Source organism: Neolamprologus brichardi, chromosome 6 (genome assembly GCF_056152115.1).
Source record: "Neolamprologus brichardi isolate AB-2024 chromosome 6, ASM5615211v1, whole genome shotgun sequence".
Lineage (NCBI taxonomy): Eukaryota > Metazoa > Chordata > Actinopteri > Cichliformes > Cichlidae > Neolamprologus > Neolamprologus brichardi.
This window is the reverse complement of record NC_142109.1, coordinates 18,332,062-18,355,000: the sequence shown is the minus strand read 5'-3', so window position 1 is coordinate 18,355,000 and position 22,939 is coordinate 18,332,062. Positions and strand designations below refer to the sequence as shown.

General features: G+C 41.7%; 1 protein-coding gene across 4 annotated transcripts in view; it reads right to left on the bottom strand.

The window, feature by feature from the left end:
* slit2 (slit homolog 2 (Drosophila)) overlaps positions 1-22,939 on the bottom strand; it is a 107,358-nt gene that overhangs the window by 45,633 nt on the left and 38,786 nt on the right. The window lies entirely within an intron of this gene.

Genomic DNA, 22,939 nt, shown 5'->3' with positions numbered 1-22,939 from the left:
GCCATCATGTGACATACATCCTAACACTCATTGGTGCTGCAGCTTGGTTTATAAAGGACACACACACATGCCCTTAAAGGTGCTGAAGGATGTACTCACAAATAGTTACACGAACAGAGGTGTTAATCACATACGCACACGTGCAAATATAAATAAATTACATAAAGCACAGGCACAAGAATGAATTCAGCTGTCGGGTCAAAATGTGTTACAGCATGTAAAATGAAAGCACTCAAGCAGCTCTGGAAAGATGACACTCAGGCATCCTAAAAGCACCACAGGCTGCCCGGTAGCGAGTGTTTCTGCATGTGTCCTCTGCTTCTAATACAAACCCAAGTTCCAGACAGACCACCTGACCTTTCACCTTTGACCTTCCAGCTCTTGACCCCAACTGTGTCCTCTGCCGCACCAATCGGCTAACAGCTAATGCCCATCCACATTCCTCGCATTCCTGCAGTTGTGATCGTTTAATCAGCGCTACAGGTATCTCTCCACCTGCTGCTTCCAGCCCTTCATCTGAAGTGGTAATTTGTTGCCAGTAATAGAGAAAAATTACAAAGCGCGGCGTTATGAAGACTAAAAACAACAAAGTGGCTTGTTCATTTGGAGCTTTAATATCCAACTGAAAAGACAATGAAAATGCTTCTTTTAGCTTACGAGCCTGTGGGAGGGCTGGCTAGCTGCTGTGAGCTTTGGATTGACAGCTGAGACAGACAGCAGGGGCACAAAGACACAGTGTAAACAAGAGTCCTCTGGTAACTGTAGCTTTTTAAGAGGCGTGTGTTAGGAGTGATACTGAAGAAAAGTAATCCATCATTCTGCAACCACGGCAACAGATTGTGGCGTTGGCAGGTAAATGTTTTGAAGATGTTCAAAGTGTCAGAGCTGAGGCACAAGTTCACTCTCAAGTGTCAAAATGACACAAGTGAATGCACTTTAAGTCAGCGAAAGTGTGCTGAACGTTGCATTCGAGATGGATCTATTCCTCCATATAGAAGTTCAATTTTACATCGCTGCAGTTCAGAGTCTCTGGGCTTTTTTTCTTCTGCACATAATTGCCAAATGTAAGCTGGCGATTTGTGTGAACACAAGAGAATTAAATGTAAGATGATCAATAGAAGATGTAGATCATTTTTTACAACTGCCTAATCTTTTAAGTGGTTATGATGCTGCTTTCTCTGCCCTGTGAATCATTGTATGCTGAGAATCTTTGGATTTGTTGGATTACCGGTCAGACAAAACACGGAATCTGAGAACGACACGCTGAGCTCCGGAAAATTGTGACGGGAAAAAGCAATAATTAGTTGCAGCCCCCCCCCAGTAAAATGTGTTTACCTTTGCTGTTTTGCACACGCAAAGCGAACACACGTGTGCTTCTTCTCTTTTATGCAGATACGTACACACACACACACACACACACACACACACACACACACACACACACACACACACACACACACACACACACACACACACACACACACACACACACACACACACAAAGTGGCTGGTCTGAATCAAATAGAGTGTATCCTGATACTGTTTTTACAGGACCAAGGGGGTTTGGAAAACAGCCGTGCTCCGTTAACCGCTGGAGTTCGAAATCCAAATAAATTTTCTTTAACTTAACCCAACACGCACACACACACACGCACACACACACACACACACACACACACACACACACACACACACACACACACACACACACACACACACACACACACAGCAGTGCATATAGCACCCAGTGTGTGCATCCACAACATCTTTGTATCAGATGTAACAATCAGTAAAAAGTTGGTAACGTCGAAAATGTGAAGATCTGACAGCTCGACAGTTTGTGATTTAGGTTGCACACAACCTTCACTGTTTACACACACAGACACTTCACTTGGGAACACACAACTTGTTGCTGTGGCAATTACAGTAATGTAGCTTGGTAAACATCAGAGGACAGGAAAGAAGTGCTGTGTGTGTGTGAGAGAGAGAGCGAGAGACACACACACACACCGCCATCCTCGAAAGCGCTGAGATGATTGAAAATTGATTCTGAGCAATTTTTCTGCCCTTGTGATGCACAACAACAGACAGACTGCACACACACAAACACTCACATATTGTACACACATATCACAACACACTCATGTACACTTAGTACATGCATACACATGCTGGTGCTAGTCTGGGTTAATGTGGGGGCTCTTAAGGAAGTGCAGAAGGCCACTCTAAACCCTATTCATCACTCAGACCACCAAAGAGAGAGAGAGTGAATATCCCGCCTAGTAAATTGACTTCTTAGTGACTTTGGAGTGGATTTTCTTCCTCCGTTTGGCGCCAATGCACCTGATTCAGTTTCATCTCCACTTAAATGATTTTTTAGTGAATGTTCAACCCACCACGTTATCTTTTCTTCTCAAACTTCCTCTTCCTTTTCATCCTTCTCTCTTTCTCTCTCTGTCTTTTCCTCTTCTCCTAAATTGGTCTTGTTTTTGGACTTCCCCAAGGTTTAACCCCTCACCTCTGCCCCTTAAGCCTGAACTGGGAGGCTGGCTTCATTAAAAGAGGCTCCCGCTGAGCCCAGCGTGTGCGTGTCCGTGCGTGTGTGTTTTTGTTTGAAGGGGCTGGGGGTATTAGACCCACACAGGAACTATATCATGCTGCTAAGTTAGGAACCTTCTGAAAGAGAAGACACACACACGTCCACCCACAGACGCACGCACATGCACATGCACGCACCAATCCTAGACATAGTCGCTGCTGAAACAAACAGCTGACAGCCTCTATCCATGATGTGTAGAAAAAGAGATTTAACCGCACACACACACAGACGCGGTGCCACACGATGCTGATACTGTACATGCATCAAATTCACAGCAGCAAGGACCGAAAATGTTCTGTCCCATTTCGCTCTCTTCCTTGTGTTGCACTTTTTCTTTGACATCCACCCTAAGAAAGATAAATCTAAAAAAACTTGGTGTCCCTGTTTCCTCCCTCCGTCCACACCAAGCTGTTATTTTTCACACTCAGTAACTGAGCTGTTTGAGAGCGCAGATAAATCTTAAAATGCTGGCCTCAGGTTTTGGAGTGCACCAGAAAACTTGAGCTTTTTGAAAACAATGAAAAAGTCTTTGGTCAGGAATGTTACCAAAAAGCAGTTAAAATGCTGGCTTCCTGTAACCTCTAATCCTCGCTGTGGTCACACATTTTAAATGTCAGCATAGATGCACAGACCACTCTTCGTCCTTTATAACGATTTGGCCAACGCCTCGGTGCGCCAAAGCCGGGCAGCGTTTGCTTTTCGGTCTCATCACAGAAAAATGTGTTAATGGCAATACAAAAATGTGAGTTTGGCTACAATGAAACCAAGCATCAGGCTCTGGGGCAGAAAAGTAAAACTAACAGTAAAGTGTCAAAAACTCAAACTCCTCAAATGGCCACTTGAGGCTGACTCCAAAAGCAAGGAAAGCCCCAAAGAAGCCTGTGTTAAAACACACAACTTTCCAACACGAATAATCATATTTACAGTCCTTCCAAATGTAGGGAGGGTTACAATTGTTACAGCTGTGCATTGCTTGGGGTGTGGATTTCCTTGCATGAGCAGTGGTTGTCTGGGTTAACTTCAGCTAATTTGAGCTGGTCAATTCTACTTCTTAATCAAGTTTGTGGGTCCTTCTGGAGTATTTTCATGCTATTATCTTACAAATAAGATAACTTGGTGTTTGGGTAAAAACACAACATCCAAGAATGCTGCACTCCATTTTCTTTGAGTGAAATTCTAGTGTTTATTAGTCTGTTATTTAGCTCTAATTAACACCTAATTTCCAGTATAGTCCCTAAATGAACCTTAAGTGACAGTGGTTAGTGGCTATGATTTGTGTACAGACTCAATTTAAAACAGGTGAACAGGAGGGCAAAGCGGACCAGTCTGACTATGTGAGACATCTGTCCAGATGCTGGCTGTATGTGTCTGTTTTCACACTGTTGAAATCCATTTTGGTGCGAATGGATCTTCTACGGATCTTCCTGTTTTTCTCACCTCTGGTGGTCCAGGATGTGTGTGTGCGCATGTGTGCGCGCGTGTGTATGCGCGACAGAGTCAGGTCTTCAGTGTTAAGAGCTTAGAGCTGCTTTTCTAAAGGACCTTTTCAATGTGAGGGGGGCTTTTGACACCCTCCGTGTCTAAGAAGACCTAAGCATGAAAGAGCACTACTCAATTCTCACACATGCACCCCTCATCCTTTCCCCTCCTCCCTGTTTTTTGTGTCTCACGCCAGACACACATACACAAACTCTTACCTACTGTTATACAGTTTCTGAATCTCTTTTGTACGAAGCCTACCGCCACAAGATTCTTCCCAGGTCCAGCAGACTGGGGGTTCCTGTGGCAGAGTGTGTGTGTGTGTGTGTGTGGTAGGGTATGAGTCGGAGTTGGCAGTGCAGTAAACTAATCATCTTGTTCAAATCCCTTTCGGAGACCTTAATCCTATTAAGTTTTAGAATGTGTGAATGGGCAAAGACGGAGCTGGAAAGAGTCAAAAAGGAAAAAGAAAAAAGGAGGAGAAGGTGAAGAAGAGGAGGAGAAGGAGTGAGTTTCAGTTTTTGCTGGTGGGGCTTTATGAAGAGATGGTCAGGGAGGCTAAAAATGATGCTGGGACATTCAGTATGCGCTAGTGTGTGCGTGTCTGCAGTCGGATCCTCCAGCTAATTCGGGCAGCGGTGCCATTAGTGGACCCCCAAAGATCACACTTCTGTGAGCAATTAGGAGGAAAAAGACTCACAAAGAAAAGAGAGGAGATGAGAGGAGAAAGGAGAAGGAGGAGAGTAGACCTTTTGAAGACAATGCCGAGGATTATTGAGCACACTGGGCCAGGACTGGCACCTGGCAGTGTGGACGAATGCGTGCGCCTGGTGTGCGCGTCATGACCTCTCTGGTTTAAATTTAAGTACATCTTGTAAATCTTGGGCAGCAGAATTTCAGAACTGATAAAAGAACAACAAAAAAAAGGATTCTTACTATTCCCTCCTTAAAGTGACAGTTATTATGCAGAATCACACACACCCTCCCACACACAGATCGCCTTCTCCTTCAGTCCCCCTCTTTAAACTAATATTGACTTTGCTCATGAATGACAGATCTGCAGTCCTCCTCACTCTCTCCCTCTCTTCCCATCTCATTGTCTATTTCCCTTATTCACTGTCACACCTCATGCACATACTTTGAATACCAGGTGAGAGGGTTGCTATGGTTACGGGGCAAGGGTGGACACCTATGGGACATTTTCACTTGACAGAGATGTCCCCTGTGTGTACGTGGGTGCGCCTGTCCTGCAGAGGTGGCAATTTGCCCGAAAGAAGGTGCGCACTCATGTGTGTGTGTATATGCGTGTATGTGCGCACGTGTGTGTGTGTGTGTGTTGCCTCCGTGAGTTACAAAATGCCCAGCTTAGAGAAGCTCATGTGGTAAGAGCTGTGTTACTTTTCCAGCTGATTTTGAGGTTTTATTTTGCAACGTTTCCTTGATTATAGTTTGAATGCAGAGAGAGCAAAGCCAAGATTTCTCGGCAGAAAAGTGACATTCTGCCTACTGATCTCCTACATAAATAGCTCGCGCATTTTTCATTCAATTGTTCACCAATCTTTTATTTAGTTAGTTATTTTTTTAACAAAGCCAGCTGCAAGCCACGTGCCACACTTGTTGCTGAGGAAACTACAAACGAAATATACATTGCCCTCTTTTCTTTAGCTGGTAAAACAACAAAGCTGAAAAAAATCGTATATTTGTGTGTGTGTTTGGATGTGTGCGTGTGTGTGTAAAAGCAGACTGACTACGTTGCTTTCCAGCCCAGGAACGGATTAGTCAGCGTTCTGAGACCATGACATCATCTGAAATGTTTACACGTGTAATTATAGACAAGTGAGAAATACATCTGTTGCACTAACGCACACACTCGCAGCGGAGAAATAGACATGGCTCGCAGTAATGCAGTAATTACATATGAGGAGAAGCACTTAATAATGGGGACCATCTGATGATGATATTTAGATTTGCAGCTGGCTCAACAGAGGAGGCCATCCCACTGTGGCCTGCACCTGTGCTCCTCCAACACGCGTGTTAGAAGCAATTCTTCTTCCCGTCATTCTGCAAGCATTTTAAGACATGTTTTGGCAAATGGAAGGGAGAAACATCAAATGCCGGAGATGCTGAGAACATTTTAATCCCCAGGAAATCAACACATGCATGAGTTTACTGATCTATGTAGCGCATGTGCTTATCAGTCAAGCTGCTTTAACTGGCATTGGCAATGATAAAGATTCCTTCTTTCTAAGAACATAAACATATGTACATATCCCAAAGAGGTCTTACAGTTTTAATGAGTGAAAGAAATGCAACAATTCAAACCAGTTGTTCAGTGGTGCCTGTGTAGATCCTCGTATTGGTCGTAATTTGAGTGGAATCTTTGAAGGAGACTGCTTTTTGAGCACCCTCTAATGGTCAGCTTGGACTTTTAGTTTTTTTAACCTCCAGATTTCTAAAGATGTTTGATCTCATTTTAATTAAAGAGTTTTTAAATATAATGGAATATTTAATCTTTGATGTCTCCGTCCATTCCATAAATTTAACTTCTTTCCTGACATTTCTCTTCCTCCCCCTTTCGTCTTTCATCTTGATTTTTCTTCATTCCTTTGGGGGTCTTTCCATCCTTTTGTCTCCACCACTTTCTCTGTCTCTTTCTCCCACATCCCCTGCACCACCCTCCTCCTGCCCTGCTCCTTCTGTAATGAGTCTAATCCATCAGCCAGACAGTATTAATCGTATTCCGATAGCAGTGTGTTCACTCGCTGCTCGCTGCTGTCTCTGTCTCTACGAGTCAATAACCCCAACGCTAACACCTACACACTGCCTATGACAGATAGGCTATGTGTGTGTGTGTGTGTGTGTGTGTGTGTGTGTGTGTGTGTCTGCATGTGTTTGAATTTTAAAACCAGCTCAGCACTATGACCAAATTTATTGCAGTCTTTGCCTGGAAGAGCATCCAAAACACACACAAGATGTAGACACAAACACACACACCACAGCTAAAATGACCTCCACTGGATGAGTTGCCAGACCACTTGGTGGCCACAAGCCCTTGGTGAGTGACATCATATCCTTTTCCTGTTTGCCTCTTACACTGCCATACAATAATAAATAGAAAAGATAAATAGAAAGTGACAGCACATGATTGTGCGTCTGTGTCCATTTGTGTGGGTTTGTGCATCTGCCTGCATGTGTGCCTCAGCCTGCCTATCCACTGCCAGGTCAGAAAGTTTTTCACCCACGTCTTTGACCTGATCTGCCACAAACTCCATGACCCAATAAGCTGAAGCAGCAAGCAGCCACCTCCCTTCTCGTCTGCCTCCTTTCCATTTAAAACCTCAGCGACTTACAGAAAAAAAAAACCTCTCACTAGCGGATAATGTATCAATCTGGTGCCCAACGATCCTTTGTCATTTTCAGACTTAGCTTTGCCATCAATTTTCCTCCCACAATTCGCTTCATCCATCAATCGCTGCACCATTCTCCTGATCGCTCAATCATTGCATCACTCTTTTCATACATCAATCATTCATTTGTGCAGTTCATCTGTCATCCTGCAATCCCGCACAGTCAGACATCCAGAAGCATTCTATTTAAAGTAAATGCTTTGGCTTAAAGAGGGAGTGGTGAGAAAGATCCCTAACCTGCATGTTTGTTATTTTAGTCTGACGCTTAAATTGTCATCATTAAAACCCTAACAGCCCATCTGCTGCTTTTTGCCATTCAAAGCGACCCACTGATGATAACAAATAAACAACTAAACGGCACAAAAAATGGTTTTGATACAGCTATAAAATACAGAAGTCAGTTTTTCCCCCCTCTAGCAACATTTTTGGTGAGATTGACAGCTGAGCTTAGGAAGTTATGGTCTGTGGTCGGGGAGAGTGTGTTTGTATATCAGGAATGAGGGGTTAGCAGATCTGTGGAAAGAGGCATAACGTGTGAGCACGAGTGTGGAGAGTAGCAGAGGACTGCACTGGCGATCACTTACTCACCCTGGTGTCATTATTCACAGTTTACAAACCATGACAAGACAGGCAGAGACAATCACGCGAGCGCGCGCGCGCTTGCACACACACACACACATACACACACACACACACCCCTCTTCTCACATCTCTTAATTCAGCAGTTTGCGCGGTTTTGTCTTTCCTTCCTTGTGTTTACCCAGCAGATTAGAGTGACATGCTGGCAAGCCCTCCTTACATATACACATACACAACTCCAGTTTACACATGTCTTTGTGATCATGCTGATAAGGTAACACCTTATGTTAAGGTCATTGCAGTATTTAAGAGTAATTCGTTAATAGCTTATAGATAATAAGACCCTTAAAATTCCTTATGAGAGATTTTAGCCTATTGCTAGGTGGTTGCATGTATAATTCAACTTTTGTGGACATAAATTCAATGTTAGTGAAATTTTAAAAAATATGTTAGGGGTGTTAAAGCATTTAAGACTAAAGCTGTGTCCACACTGGCCATTCCAGACTCTGGTTTCCAAGGTAACCCTCTAATGTAGCTGCCCTCTCATTGGTAGTTGCTTCAGTCGTTCACCCCTGGAAGTATATCACAGGTTATCGATAGTTGCTTGGAAACTTGAAAACTTTTAGCCTATCGTTAGGTGGTTGCTATACATCACAACATGTGATATAGACAGGGACCTTTGCGAACCTTCTGGGACCTATGATGTACCTGTGTGCCAAATTTGGTTGCTTAACTCCTGGCGGTCCAGGAGGAGTTTGTGGACAAAGAGACAGACAGACAAAGATTTTCTGTACCAGAGCAAGATTTGTTTAGTCTGTACAGCATGTGGAAATAGCGAACAAAGGAAGCACACGCTGACAATCGCCTCTGCCCACCCAAATACGATCCCATTGCTCTCACAGCATTCCAAGGAAATAAGTAGCATTCCTTGAAACCTTTGAATTATTAGTACTTCTTCTCTAAACTGACTCACAGTCAGTTATTAAAAATGTTGCAGCCTAAGATCCAAGATTTAAGATTCAGTTTAGGCAAATATATGGTGTCTGTTGATTGACTAAACAATAAATCTGCAAATAGTAATAACTTTAGCTCTAGACATTATGGCACATCATTGTCCTGGAAGAACGCTTTGCTGTCTTTTTTCTCTTCCATTTAGGAAACAGAATATTTGACATTAATTTCAATATTTTTATTTTATAAAAAAAAATAAATTGAATTGCAGCAACTTTATGCCATCTCATATGTGGAAATTTGGAGATTGCCACAGTGCTACCTTCAGTTATTTAATTATTTATCTTTTATTCCTAGGAGACACAACCATCAATGAAGTATATGTCACGCAAGAGAACCCATGAGAACAAAATGAACGGGCCGAGTCGTCAGAATGATATTTAACATGTGTTGACAGATTCACAGCATTAACTCAGGCATTTAGTAACACGAAAGAAAAAAAACAATCCTCCTTAAAAGTCAGTTGCTGTATTTCTTATTGTTTGGGTTGCATCTTTAAGAGCTTTTGGGAAGACCTGATAAATATAAAGACTAAGCACCATCTTTAAATGGAGAGCATTTTTTAAAGCATGTCCTCATAAATGGGGATAGTGGGTTTCATTTTACAGCATAACACAATAAAATGACCACTGCTAAACAAAGCATAAAACACTTTATTGTAATGTCCCCGTATGAGGATACCAAGTCTCAGGAGGTTAACTCGATGGGATGCGTGGTCAGCTACAGTCTAAGTTTAATAAAGCAGTGGTTATAACCTAAAAAGTGAGCTAAAACCTGAGGGTGTCCTTGAGTCTTAAAGATATCACACCCCATCTGTGCCAACATACAAAGAATTTTTACTTCATATCCTTCCTCTTTATATCTTTCTCAAAGAATTTCAGGTATTCAGCAGTGAGTGACATCAGCATGACAGCTGATCTACAAAGGAAACCTCTGCAATGTCATTTCCATTCATCCATTTTCTTAACCGCAGGTAGCCAGTCAATCACAAAGCAGAGATGTCATGTATTTGCTTAAAAAGAATTCTTTTCCAACTTATTCAGATGAATGAAATTGCTCTTTAGCAGTACTAGCACATCCAAATGTAACACATGCAGATGCTTCTTCGGGGTCGTTGTGGCCTCTCGACTTCAGCTCACATTAAAGCAGGTAAAAAGGAGGCGGTCATCGCGTAAGAGTAGAGGCAGATCACATTTCTCCCATCAGGCACTATTAGAGTGTGTGTCACCATCTGTGTGTGTTGTGTGTATGTTAGAGACAGAAAGTGTTTCCTCCCCCGAGGCCTCTTACTTAAACTCAGTGTGAAAATGAGCCTCTTGTCAATCGTCTACTCGGGGCTGTTTGGGGAAATGAGTGATTCATCAGTCAGCCGCTCGACTGTGAGGCTGTGGCAGTTTACAGTATCTGACCCGGCACCTGCACAATGCTTCACAGAGAGAGAGCGGGAGAGACCAGGGGGAGGAGAGGACGACAGACGGGGTGGGGCCAGAGGCGAACACAAAAAGATGGAAGAACAACATTTGTGGCCATCAGAAAGAAATCCAGGCGCTATTCAGAAAAAAAGAACAAATTGGCAGAAAGGCATAGTTTCTGCTTTTCTTTTATCGCTACTCCACCTCCTCTTCTCTGTCTCACTCCAAATCTATTCAAGATGTCTCCAGAACCGCCCCCCTCCCCGAAAACACCCATGTCCTCCACCCCTCTGTTTGCCAGCTCCCGGCAATTGCAGGCTAGCTGAAATATTCCTCTTCAAATAGTTTCTCTCCGTCAATGTTGTCTTTCTTTCTTTCACCACCGTAGAGGCTTGGGTCACACACACTTGTCACTCTGGACCAGCTGTCCTGCACCATCTGTCCACTGTCCGCTCAGCACGCACACACACACACACACACACACACACACACACACTGCAACTCTGGTGCTAAAATGTGGCAGTTACTGGCAAAGATGCCATGCCCGGGAACAATTTTTGTTTATTGGGCATGTGTCAAAATAAATACAATATTTGAGACTGATAGAAGGAAGACAAAGAGTGAGAGTGGTGAGAGACAAAAGACGGGAAAGAAAAACAGAGAGCAAACAAAGAAGCTGAGGATCTATTTCCATATGACCAACAGGGTGAGAATGAGAAGTCACACATAATGCAGGCTAGTTGTAGGCTTTCAGGATTGCTTGTTTGGGTTTTTAATGCATTTGTGCCACATTTACTGAAACACCATATGCGCTGAAGTGAGCAAAATTACTGTGTGCGCTCTGCATTCCTCTGAGCAGTGAGTTGGAAAGACTGGCCATGAAAGCAAACAGCGTTGGCCATTAAGTCTCCTGGACACCAGCCAGACAACACACACGCGCGCACATTTATGTGTGCACATATATGTCACTAATGAAAAACTACTTAAGCATATGAGGTCTGGAATTTTGAGAAAGAGATCCTCGGTGATTGTGTGTTCATTTGGGAAAAACTAACACAAAGTTTTACATTGTTAATGTTTAAAATGACTTTTTAAAATTACTTCCTGATTTGCACTCTTTCTGCTAAAAGAAAAATATTCATACACTACACTAATATGTAATATAATATGTAGTTGATATCCAGAGGGCTGGAGCCTTTCTTAGTTGTCACAGGGTGAGAGGAAGCTCAAGTAGGATAATTAAAACACATTTTAAAGTTCCTCACTAATGTATATCCCTTTCCTGGTACTTTACATTTCTGCTTCACCACATTTTGTGGGGATATATTGTACTTTTTCCACAAATACCCTTATGTAATTACCGGAAGTTGCTGTAATTTTTTTTTGAAATTGCTGACTGATTCTGGAGGTAAAATATCACACGTAATGACCTTAAAAATACAGTAACATAACATTGTTATATAACACAGATAGTCCACATTCTGCTGTATTATGAATACTTGAACTATTAATATCTGGCTGACAACATGTCTGTATCTTACTATGTAACATTTTTTTAAATTACTGTATTGGAACGTCTAATTGCTTGTAAGCCAATCGTACCACTTTTGCCAACAATATGTTTGTTAAAATGTTCAAATTTCAGTCTCCTGGTTGAATAAGTAGCATCCTTGGGTAAGATACTGAACCCCAAGTTACTCCCAGTGTGTTCGTCAGACTATGAATGTTAGACTGAAAGCATTTAGATGTAGAAAATGGAGCTTGTGCAAATGCGTGAATTAGACATAATGCATAAAGCCCTTTGAGTGTTCAAGTAGAGTAGAAAAGCACTATATATAAAAAACAGGCAATTTAGTCACATAACAAATACACGAAAAAGCAATTTTTCCATGTGGACAGAGAATTTAAGAATTGATTTACCGTGAAAGAACGCGACCTGAGGAAGCATGAATGTTCATCTTATGGTATATAAACTGTAAGTTAGTTTGAGATTATTAAGCATGGTGGAGCAATCTGTCAATGCAAGTTATTGTGTTACTGCAGAAGCCAGTCCCAGTAAGCATTTGAAAGATTCCTGTAAAGAAATTGGTTTAGATTTCCAAAAGTGATCTCACAAATTTATGGAAATTGTAGGTCTGCAAAATAAGTCAGAACATCAGCAACATCTGCAGCGACTATTAAACACAACTGAATTTATGCAACTGGCCAGTTTAAAAAAAAATTGTTTTGTGTCTTGTCTCTGAGTTTTTAGAAGCATTTAATATTTAGTAATTAATTTATGGCAGTGAGAGCCAATTATTGGCAGCAGACAAACCCACATGAAGTAGTTCCTTTTTGGGACTATGAGCTTATTTTAAACACTAAGTTATGAACTATGAATGTTTATTTAAACCTGTGTGAAATCCTCTCTAAGACAGCTCTCAAAACTGTCAACATCTCTCTCCTGTATCACCAGAGCTTCTCCTCACGGTGTTTGATCACACACCCTGACCAGGACCAGGGCTGTAGAGCACCGCATCACATTTCCTACATTTCCACTAAACAAGTTGAGACACTTCAGCTCTCCGACTGCTGCTGCTGAGTCCGGACCTATGTCATGCTGCTGTTCCATTTACTAACCACAGCACAACATGAGCAGCGCGGTCTGAAATTCAATCCTCCACGGTACAATGTCCACCATGAGGTTTGTGTCCCAAATATAGAGAACACGTTCAGGTCTAAAATCAGTAAGTGATTTTAGACAAGCTGCCTGCCAGCGGAAGGGACATAGGAGGCGCTGTGCAACACAAACACATCAGCTTCCTTTCTGAATCCTGCTGCTGTTAACTAAATTAGATTAGCAGGGTGTGTGTGTGTGTGTGTGTGTTTGTGGGCGCACCAGGAGTGTCATGTTAGTTGGTAATGCATTGGACAGCTGTGACACACATGTCCACCCTCCCACACACACACACACACACACACACACACACACACACACACACACACACACACACACACACACACACACACACACACACACACACACACACACACACAGATAGCTACACACTTGCATACACATAAACTGATTAACATTTCAGAATACCAGCCTCCAGCGCTCACCTCTCAGAGATTGATTGACATGGCGACTGTTTTTAAATTCATAAGTATGCGTGTGCATGTGTGAGAGCGTCTATGCGTATGTGTGTGCGTGCCTGCACCAGTAATACAACATCGAATGTGTGTGTTTGTAATGGAAGAAGTGGACTGATGTAATGAGGCTGTAATAAGGGCGAAGCTTAATCCTGGTGAAGACAGACATAGACCTCTCACCCCTACACATACACACACACACACACACACACACACACACACACAGACTTACACCCAGACACACACACATATATATAGACACATACACACACAAATTTGACACTTTTTTTCTTTCTTTTTCTCATACTGTTCAACCCCCCCCCCCCCCCCCCCCCCCCCCCCCCCGTTTCCCCTTTCTGCTTTTACCCCCCACTTTCCTTCCCCTCTTTCTCTTCTTGACCACAAACCCTTTTTGGCTACTCATTTTAACTTACACCTCCTTCTTTCCTTCCTTGCAACCCTTCAATTTCTCTAATCTTTTCTTCCGCTTCGTCCTAAATTCTTTCTCCAGTTTTTACATGAAGCTCTTCTTTCCTTTATCTATATTTCCATTCCACAACATTCAACATTTGTCTTGTTGACATATTATTTTAGTCTAGCCTATTTTTCTATCCGTTCTTCCCAAGCGGCAACAAGCAAAGTAAAAAACCTGCAGTTTCTCAGTTGGTCATAGATATTCGCGTTACAATGTCCAGCTTTAGAGCAGGAATGCTTCTAGACCAGAGCTTTACAGCAGGATATAAACATGTTCATAGCTCAAATACCATCATGTTGACAAAGAAAGTTTTCAGAGGACTCTATGTAATTCTGTGAATAACTAATCACACCACATTATTTAAAAGCTTGTAAACCACCTTTTTACATTAATAAGTTGAAGAAATCCTTTTTGTATGACTTTATCAGAACTTTGCCCACTCTTCTTTACAACTTTGCTTCAGTTCATTGAGGTTTGCAGGCATTTATACATTGTTCCCTTAAGGTCCTGTCACAGTATTTCAATCAGGCTGATGGATTGACTTTAATCCTCCCAATACATTCTTTTCTTTTTCAGCCGTTCTGTTGTAGTTTTGCTGCTCTGCTTGGTATCACTGACCATTTCTGTGCATTACGACCAAACATCTGCATCGGGGTCTTGTCCAAATGACATTGTTCCAAAAGTCCTTGTTGAGAAAATAACTTTACAAACTTAAGTCGTGCTGGTGTGTCCTTTTTAGAGCAAACAGGTTTTCTCCTGGTAACCTTTCCTAACAAATTTGTGGTTATTGGCACAACTTTACTTACTTCCAAGCTGCATGAAAAAGAAAATAAAGTCTAAAGCTCCAGCCACTTTATTGCTTGACCAACATGCTTTAGCTTGTACTTTTCCTTGATGAAGGGAACAAGCATTCCTTATAATACAAGTGTAGCTGGAACTACAACCTTTTTACTCTTTCAGGGACTGAGAAGCACCTGGCTGTTACTGCCCTCTCAATTCTTATGGAAGCAATTAAGGGGTGACTGTGAGTCCTGTGAAATGTTTCTTAAAAAAAAAAAATTAAAAAAAATGCTTTTTTGCTGTTGTTCTTAAACAGCTGCTCTAATTTAAAATATCTCACTTGTTTAACAACAAGGTTCAAAGGTAAGAAGCTGCTAAATTGAACCTCTTAACTATATTTCTTTGTGGTATCCGTAGCTGACACTTGACATGGCTTGTTACGTGGTTTCTGTGGCTATCAAAGTGCCCATACAGTCTATTCACGTTTCACAAATCAGCCTCTTATCCAGATGTGGTCAATGCTGGTTCCAGTAGCTGTAATGAAAAACTCAGGACTTCACAGACTAATAGGTGTTATTAGGGTGGATATACCCGTCTTTTATATACAGTCTACATGGTCTCTTTTAACTTCCCTTATTGCTCTGCTTTTCCACCCTCTTCTCTTCATTTCCTTCTGTCCCGTATCCTACCTCTTTATTTTCCTCTGCTCCATTCCTCCTTTCCTCTGTCCTTCTCCCTTTCTCTCAGTGAATACCAAAGAGGGCACGCATGCTTCCTTTAAGTCTTCCACATTAAGCGGGGCAATAAAACACTACCAAACATGCACACACCCACACAAACATGGTGTAGTTTAAGTAGATGAGCTACTGTGGTTTTTTCCAAAGAGTCTAAGTCCATTTCATGCTCCAGACACACATTTACCACCGCAATTTATTGTCCTGAGGTGGCCAGAATAGGAAACATACACGTTCTCTTTCACTCTCATACACATACACGTATACAAACACAAATTATGGTGATTTCTCACTTGGTTCAGGTTTTTGAGGCAAAGGTTATTTTCTGTCTTGGGTTTCACCAAAGAAAATGATTCCCCACCGGTTTAAAGATTTAACAGCCTAATTCTTGCATAAGACCATTCACTACTGTCAAGTCATTTTTATTTGATTTTTGAGTTCCTTTTAACATCAAAACAGGGACATCAAATATAACCAGAGTAACAGCAAACTACTGTGACTGAAGTGGTATCAACTCATGAGTTTCTTTCATTAGTGGTGGTGTGATTTCATGATGCCTTCAAGTGGCTTATGTTTGCTGTGTTCGTGAGAAGATGTGACACAGTGCTCTGATTTTTAAAAAATGCTTTTGACAAATGAGCTTTTTTTTGTGAAAAACACAAAAACCACCCCGTTTGCATTCATTGTTAGTACTTTGCACAGACGCTTAGTACACGCCAATACTGCAGTGTTGTTTGGTGTGTTCATGCTGTGGGTAAACTGATATACATAAAAACATTGGGACTGACTGAGACCCACTTTTATATGCAAAAAACTCATCTTAGTCCATTGCTTTTTTAAAAATTTAACATGCTTTTATAAGTTGTTATAGGTGAATTAATGCTATGAACTGGTCATTTTACTCCATTGCAAGGAAAAAAATATAGATAAGAACCTTTAGGGACCTTAAATGTACATGTGAGTAAAGTTTGGTTGCTCAACTCCTAATGGTATAGGAGGAGCTCATGGAGACATGCAAAAGGATACATATTTCATGCATTGTACTAAGATGTCAGATTTTTACAACATATAAGTTAAAGGTAATTTTACTATTATATATTATTTATTATTAAAAACCTATTGAAACCTAAAAGGTAAAGTCAAATTAATCCTTGTAAATTAATCAGTGTAAAGTGGAAAAATACATAAAAACAGAGCAATTACATTAAAGTACAGTACAAAATATACCACAGGCTTGTGAGGTTCAACAGATGGTAAAACTATTCAATATGTAGAAGCTAAATTTTGTGGAATATATAAAGCTGAGGACTGCAACCTGCAGGAACTACAATTGCCTACACAAAGCTTGTGCAAAGCTTCCCACATATGGGCTAGCCCTGCACAGCACTTGACAGAGTGTTTGACTGACAGGTGATCTGCAGAAACAACAGAGGTTAAAAAAAGCACAAAATGACCACTTGTATAAAAACTCACAAGAAAAGTACTTGAGTGCAGCACAGGCCACTTTTGAGGAAAATGGTGCAACTTTAACCACAGTGGTTATATTCATTGTGCCAGCCACGGTGGATCTGGTCACAGCGGATTGGAGAGGGTGGCGTTGTGAAATTGTTTCTTTTTAGCGCGGGGGTCTTGGGAGGCCCTAGTGAGGCCATAGTGAAGGCGCTAGAGCGGGCTGCCTGATTAGAAAGAGAGCACTCTAAATACTGACAGGCAGCACTTGAGACAGGCTTGGGAGTGCAGGGGTCCTACTGAGCTATTGTTGCCCACCACGCAGGTTAACAAGACACTGCAGCAGCTTTTAACCTCTGTCTTTCATTTCTCTCGCACTTTGTCCCTTTTGGTCGGCCTCACTCTCACACATGTACTCGCGTAGATGGTCCCCCTATAACCCTTGTCTATTTTAATGTTTCCTTCTCTCCTCCCCCCCTCCAATTTCTCCTTTTAAAGATAAAGGCAAGAAGAAAGAGCAGTGAATAAGAAAACAATTCCCTAGTAAGGAAATAAAAGAGCCTTTTTTCACCTCCACACCTCCAGTAATGACTTTATTCCCCCTGCACACTTCTTTTTTATTGAATTATATTGTTCCTTTTTATTCTGCTCATCAACCATTTATATCTCGAGGTCCAGCTCACATCTCCCTCTTTCTTGTACAGTACCGTGCAAGAGCCGCTACACATTTCTTTATATTTTGCTAGAAAATTGTGGAATAGGTGAAGTGATTTTTTTTTGAAATGTGCAAACATAAATGACAGTATAAAAGGCAAAAATCACAGTTTGGACAGTTCACACAAGCTTGAAAGTTAATATTTGGTTTGACCACCTTTATTTTTCAACAAACCTTGAACTTTCTCAGGAAAGCTTTTTAGTGATTTCTTTGAGCAGCCTTCAGGAACAGTTCTGCAGGTTTCTATAAGGGCATCCAAAGCTCTTCTTTGGATGTTTCTGCCCTTTATTACATTCTCTGCCATGACGATCCCACTTTCTTTCAATATTGTTAAGGGCCGGGCTCCTAGGAGGCCAATCCACTGACTTATAGTGTTCCACTGTGTGACTTGGATAGAAAAACTGTGTTTTACAGATGGCTGTCGGCACTCAGTGTTGTACCTTTCCCCTCGCCTACTCCATATATAATGAAGACATTTTGAACCACAAATGTAAAAATTGGATTAATGACTCCATCAGACTTGTTACCACTGATTTTTAGTCCAGTCCTTCTGTAATCTCGCATATCTCAGCATTTTCTCTATGTTTCCCTTCCTTAATAATGTCTTCTTGACAGTCATCCTTCCGCTGAGACCATTTCTGGTGAGACTGTGATTAGTAGAAGGATCAACTGAAGGTCCACTTGCTCCACTCTCAGCTTGTGTATCAGGTGTATTCTGGAGGTTTTGTTAAACACATGACTTTCAGATACTGTTCATCTTCACTTGTCAGTTTCCTCAAATTTTCTAAGGAATCACTGCACATGTGAGTGTGTTATGTGTTATGTGCAAGTGTTTGCCTAATAGCTCTTTGGGAATCACCCTGTGCCTCTGAAAATGAACTGGACTGAAATGAGTGGAAAAAACATCCAAAGTCCAAAGAAAGACTTCAATAGACCTTCAGAATGAACCAGAGAACTATTATTCAACACCACTTTAAAAAATGACAAGAAAGTCTGTCTAAAATGAGGGGCGGTTCAAGATTTTTGCACACTACTGTGTGTCTCTTGTGTATACAGCCAAATCTAGGTTATCATTTCCATAAGCTTTCAGTTCGAGCCCTTATAGAGGAGACAATATAAAGAGGCTGCCCTGGGGCAACATATGTGGACGTGCACAGACACCCCCCCCCCCCCCCCCCCCCCCACACACACACACACACACATACGTGTGGACACAAGAACCAACACAAGAAGCACTGATAAACAAACCTGACAAAAACAAGCACACACATGCTATCAAGCAACGTTTTAGAAGTGGAAACACAGCCTGTTCATCTCTGGTTAATGTGCAGATGCTAAGAGGTATCCAAGAGACACTGGTAATTATAAAAACACACAGACACAGTAATCAGGGATTTCCCTCTCTGAGTTTATCACTCTGTGTTGACTCCATAGGGAGTCAAAAACAGTAAAGTCATTTCTGTATGACTTTACTGTTTTCTTTCTTTTACTTTTGTCTTTTAACATTTCTGCCTCTTCTTTCACTTTCTTAGTTTCCTTGTCTGTCTGTCCGTCACGCCTGGCTGCCATTCTGTCATCAGTCTCTGTTGCTCTTTCTCTAAAAGCTCCTAGCTGCCCTCAGGGCTCAACTTATAATATTACAGTACACCTCATTTCTTTTACTCTCTGCCTTTTTTTGTCACAAACTCAGACATGCATGCACTGACACACACACACATACACAAATGGAAGAAAGCCGTACAATACCAGCACTAAGTGAGCACAGAGCCTCTGGAAAGAAGGAGCATCTTAAAAGGCCTTTGGGATGTCTGTCACGCACAAAAATAGCAGCTGTTTGGATTAATGTCTTGGACCTCTGGCCAGATCAATAAGCTCTTTGTTGCATGTAGTGTTGTGTTACGATGACCTTCAATTAATGAGCACTTTCGGGAGCAATTAGGAAACCGTGTTTGCTCAAAAAATAATTTGAATTTTACAACATGATGAAATGCATTCAAAATTTCTCTATTTTTTTGTATTAATATTAATGCATCCTAAGAACATTAGTATCTGCTAGGCTGGCTAAAACGAATCCTAATAGAGAGGAAAGTATCACGCGCACACACACACTGAATATTAATGCGAGCACAAACAGAAATGTACACATCTTCATTCAAATCAAACCAAAAGAACAAACCGGTTTCTCCGCACTGCACCATACCACATACGGTGTATGCATGAGAGGCTGTGTATCTGTGTGTGTGTAAAGCATAACAGTTAACTGCATCAAACCCCTTTTAGTTACTTATGCGTGTATCCCTGTGTGTGTGTTTACGTGTGCGCATGTGTACCTGCATGCATAAGCGTGGCGGGGCGTTAGAAGCTGCTCTATTGATGAGAGAATGAAGTCATTTTTCAATGTGGGGTTAAGCGCTGCATTATTGCCGCCTCATTTGGCTTCTGTGGGCCACCATAGCCCTCCTGTCTGGTTTCCATGGCACGGAGAGAGAACAGAGAGGGGAATGTCCCTGCTTACCAGACTGCAAGTTCATCCATCAGCTCGCTCACACACACACACACACACACACACACACACACACACACACACACACACACACACACACACACACACACACACACACACACACACACACACACAGGGGCAGGCAAAAAGGGCTTATCCCACTCACAGTCAACTTTCCCACAAAGTTGCAACAAATCAAGAGCAGCAGCGCTAAGTCTCCTAAAGCCAGCCAATATCACATTATACACCAGCTTGGATATACAAAGCTGCACAGAGTGGTGTGCTGCTGTAAAACCAATTCAGCTAAAAGTATAGAGTTTCTGTTACTACGACAGTCCACTGGGGTTCAATTGTAAACTCGGGAAACCTTAGAAAGTCCATAAAGCTACTGAAAGGAAACAGTTTAATTTCTCAGTAGTCTGTGTTTACTGCTGAATTTCCCGCCTTCCTTTGGTATGAAAGGGCTGAGATTTGCTCTGCATTGAGCATGCTGTACTTCACAAACACTGTAGGAATTGTTTGCAGTAATGGGGTGGGACGAGTTGGCTTAATGCGCACATGCACCTTCGTGAGTGTGCGTGTGTTTGGGGGTGGGGCAAGCGGGTGTATGTTGGCTGTTTGAACAAGCACTGAACGTGAGCCAACCATGTCAGTTCACATAATAATGACATTCCTCTGGTGATATCATACAGGGCTGATAGAGAACAGCTTCACCGTAGAGACAGAGAGATGGATGAACTGTCCTCTTTCATTAATGTAAGCATTGCCAATTTTCTTGTGCTTAACAGAGTTCAGCAAAAACATCCTACAAGCTGGGTCCGTCTTTCTCTTCCCGTTTTCTTTTAATCTCATGGAGGTCAAACCCTTCGTCTTCGCATGGGTTTACTGTAAACATCACCATGTATCACTGTCATATCAGCGCATTTATCTTCTATAGAGGGGCAGTATTCCCGCAGTGCACTATTCACCCGTATTCACTCGCTCACGCTGAGCACAGAGCGCATTCAGACCCATGCATCTATGTATGCATGTATGCACACATGCCGATGTGCACACAAACAATCTACAACCTATTGTGCTTCAGCCTGTGTGACATTTTTATATTTTGAAATCAATTTATCTTGGAGACACAAAAGAGTATGAGTGCACACAGAATTCAACTGTGCATACACGAGAGCTGTTAAACACGGGATATCACAGTAGGCTTCATTTTTCTTCATGAAAGAAACATTAAATGCACATTATTGCAAAGTTGGAAGACATACAGTGTTCCATTGTACTCAAAACAAACAAAGATTTCAGCAAGTTCTCATTCCCAGGGTGTCAAGTAGTGCCATTCTGTCTCAGCCGCTGGCGTTTTTTGCTGTTGGCACCATGATGCACCAGGTTATTTTAAATGTGACAGATCTCACTCCCAAAGTGCCACATAAACAATTGAAGGCCATGCCATATATATATATATATATATATATATATATATATATATATATATATATATATATATATATATATATATATATATATATATATATATATATATATTGCAATTACCCTAGCAAAGCAGAGTGTGGAACAAGAACAAAAAGCTTTTAAACAGGACACAAACCTGGCTAAGAAAGGCTCCCCTTCCCGAGGCAGACCTTTACGCATGACTCCATCTATTTCTAACATGACAGTGACCAATGTGTCAAACTCCCCCTATGCAAAAGGACACTTTCTGCATATCTCAGCAATTCCAGTATCAACTGCAACAATGTCATTACTTGATCTCCAGACAACATATTGCAGATTCTAACTTCTGCAGTTATGGCAAGAAACTCAAAAGTACTTGATCTTAGAGTTTAAAGCAAACAATAAACCTATTTGCAGTTAGGACCATAAAAATTCCTGCATGCAATGATTAATTTTGGATAAATTTGTGTTGTTTAATTGTTGGTGTCAGTGTTTCTTGCGGGCAGAGTTTTATTTCTGTTGTTCTTTTAAGTCTTTACATAAATAGGACTTTAATCTCGATGAGATTAGCAGATTAAAAAAGAGGTCTATAAATCAAAGGCCCACAGGCATTTACATGCGCACCCCACAGAGTGGTGGAGGGGCCCTGTAAAGCAGACATGATCCATTTGGATCCATCTCTACTTCCCCTGTGTCTATAAAAAGCGTGGTGTCACATAGTGAGATCTCCTGTCTTCTTTCCCAGACTCTCTGACGAGGTGTCAACCCTTCTCAGCTCCACCTGACACAGAAGCCACATACCAAACATCGTCATTCCTGTTTGTATGTATCTGTGGGAGTGCATGTTGCTTCTGTTATCACCTTCCTCTCTGCAGTTCCTCTGTTTATCCATCATGTTAAGATCTAGCAGTCAAATAAAACCGCTGCACATGGGTCACACGGAACAAAAACCAATGAGAAACTCAGTGTGCTTCCTCTGGCCCTGCTCATCATACTGAGAGGCATTTGGTTCGAGCCTATTGCACTGACAATCAAAATGCCTCCTGTAATGCTATCATCACACAGCAGCGCCCGTGGCAACTGTATTACACCCATTCAAAGGACACATAACTTTATTAACTCGCACACAGCGTGACATGTCTCAAAAAGCAGCAGGCTGTGCAGGCTGCCTGCCATCCTGATAACATAACTTTATTAGCCAGTCTATTGACA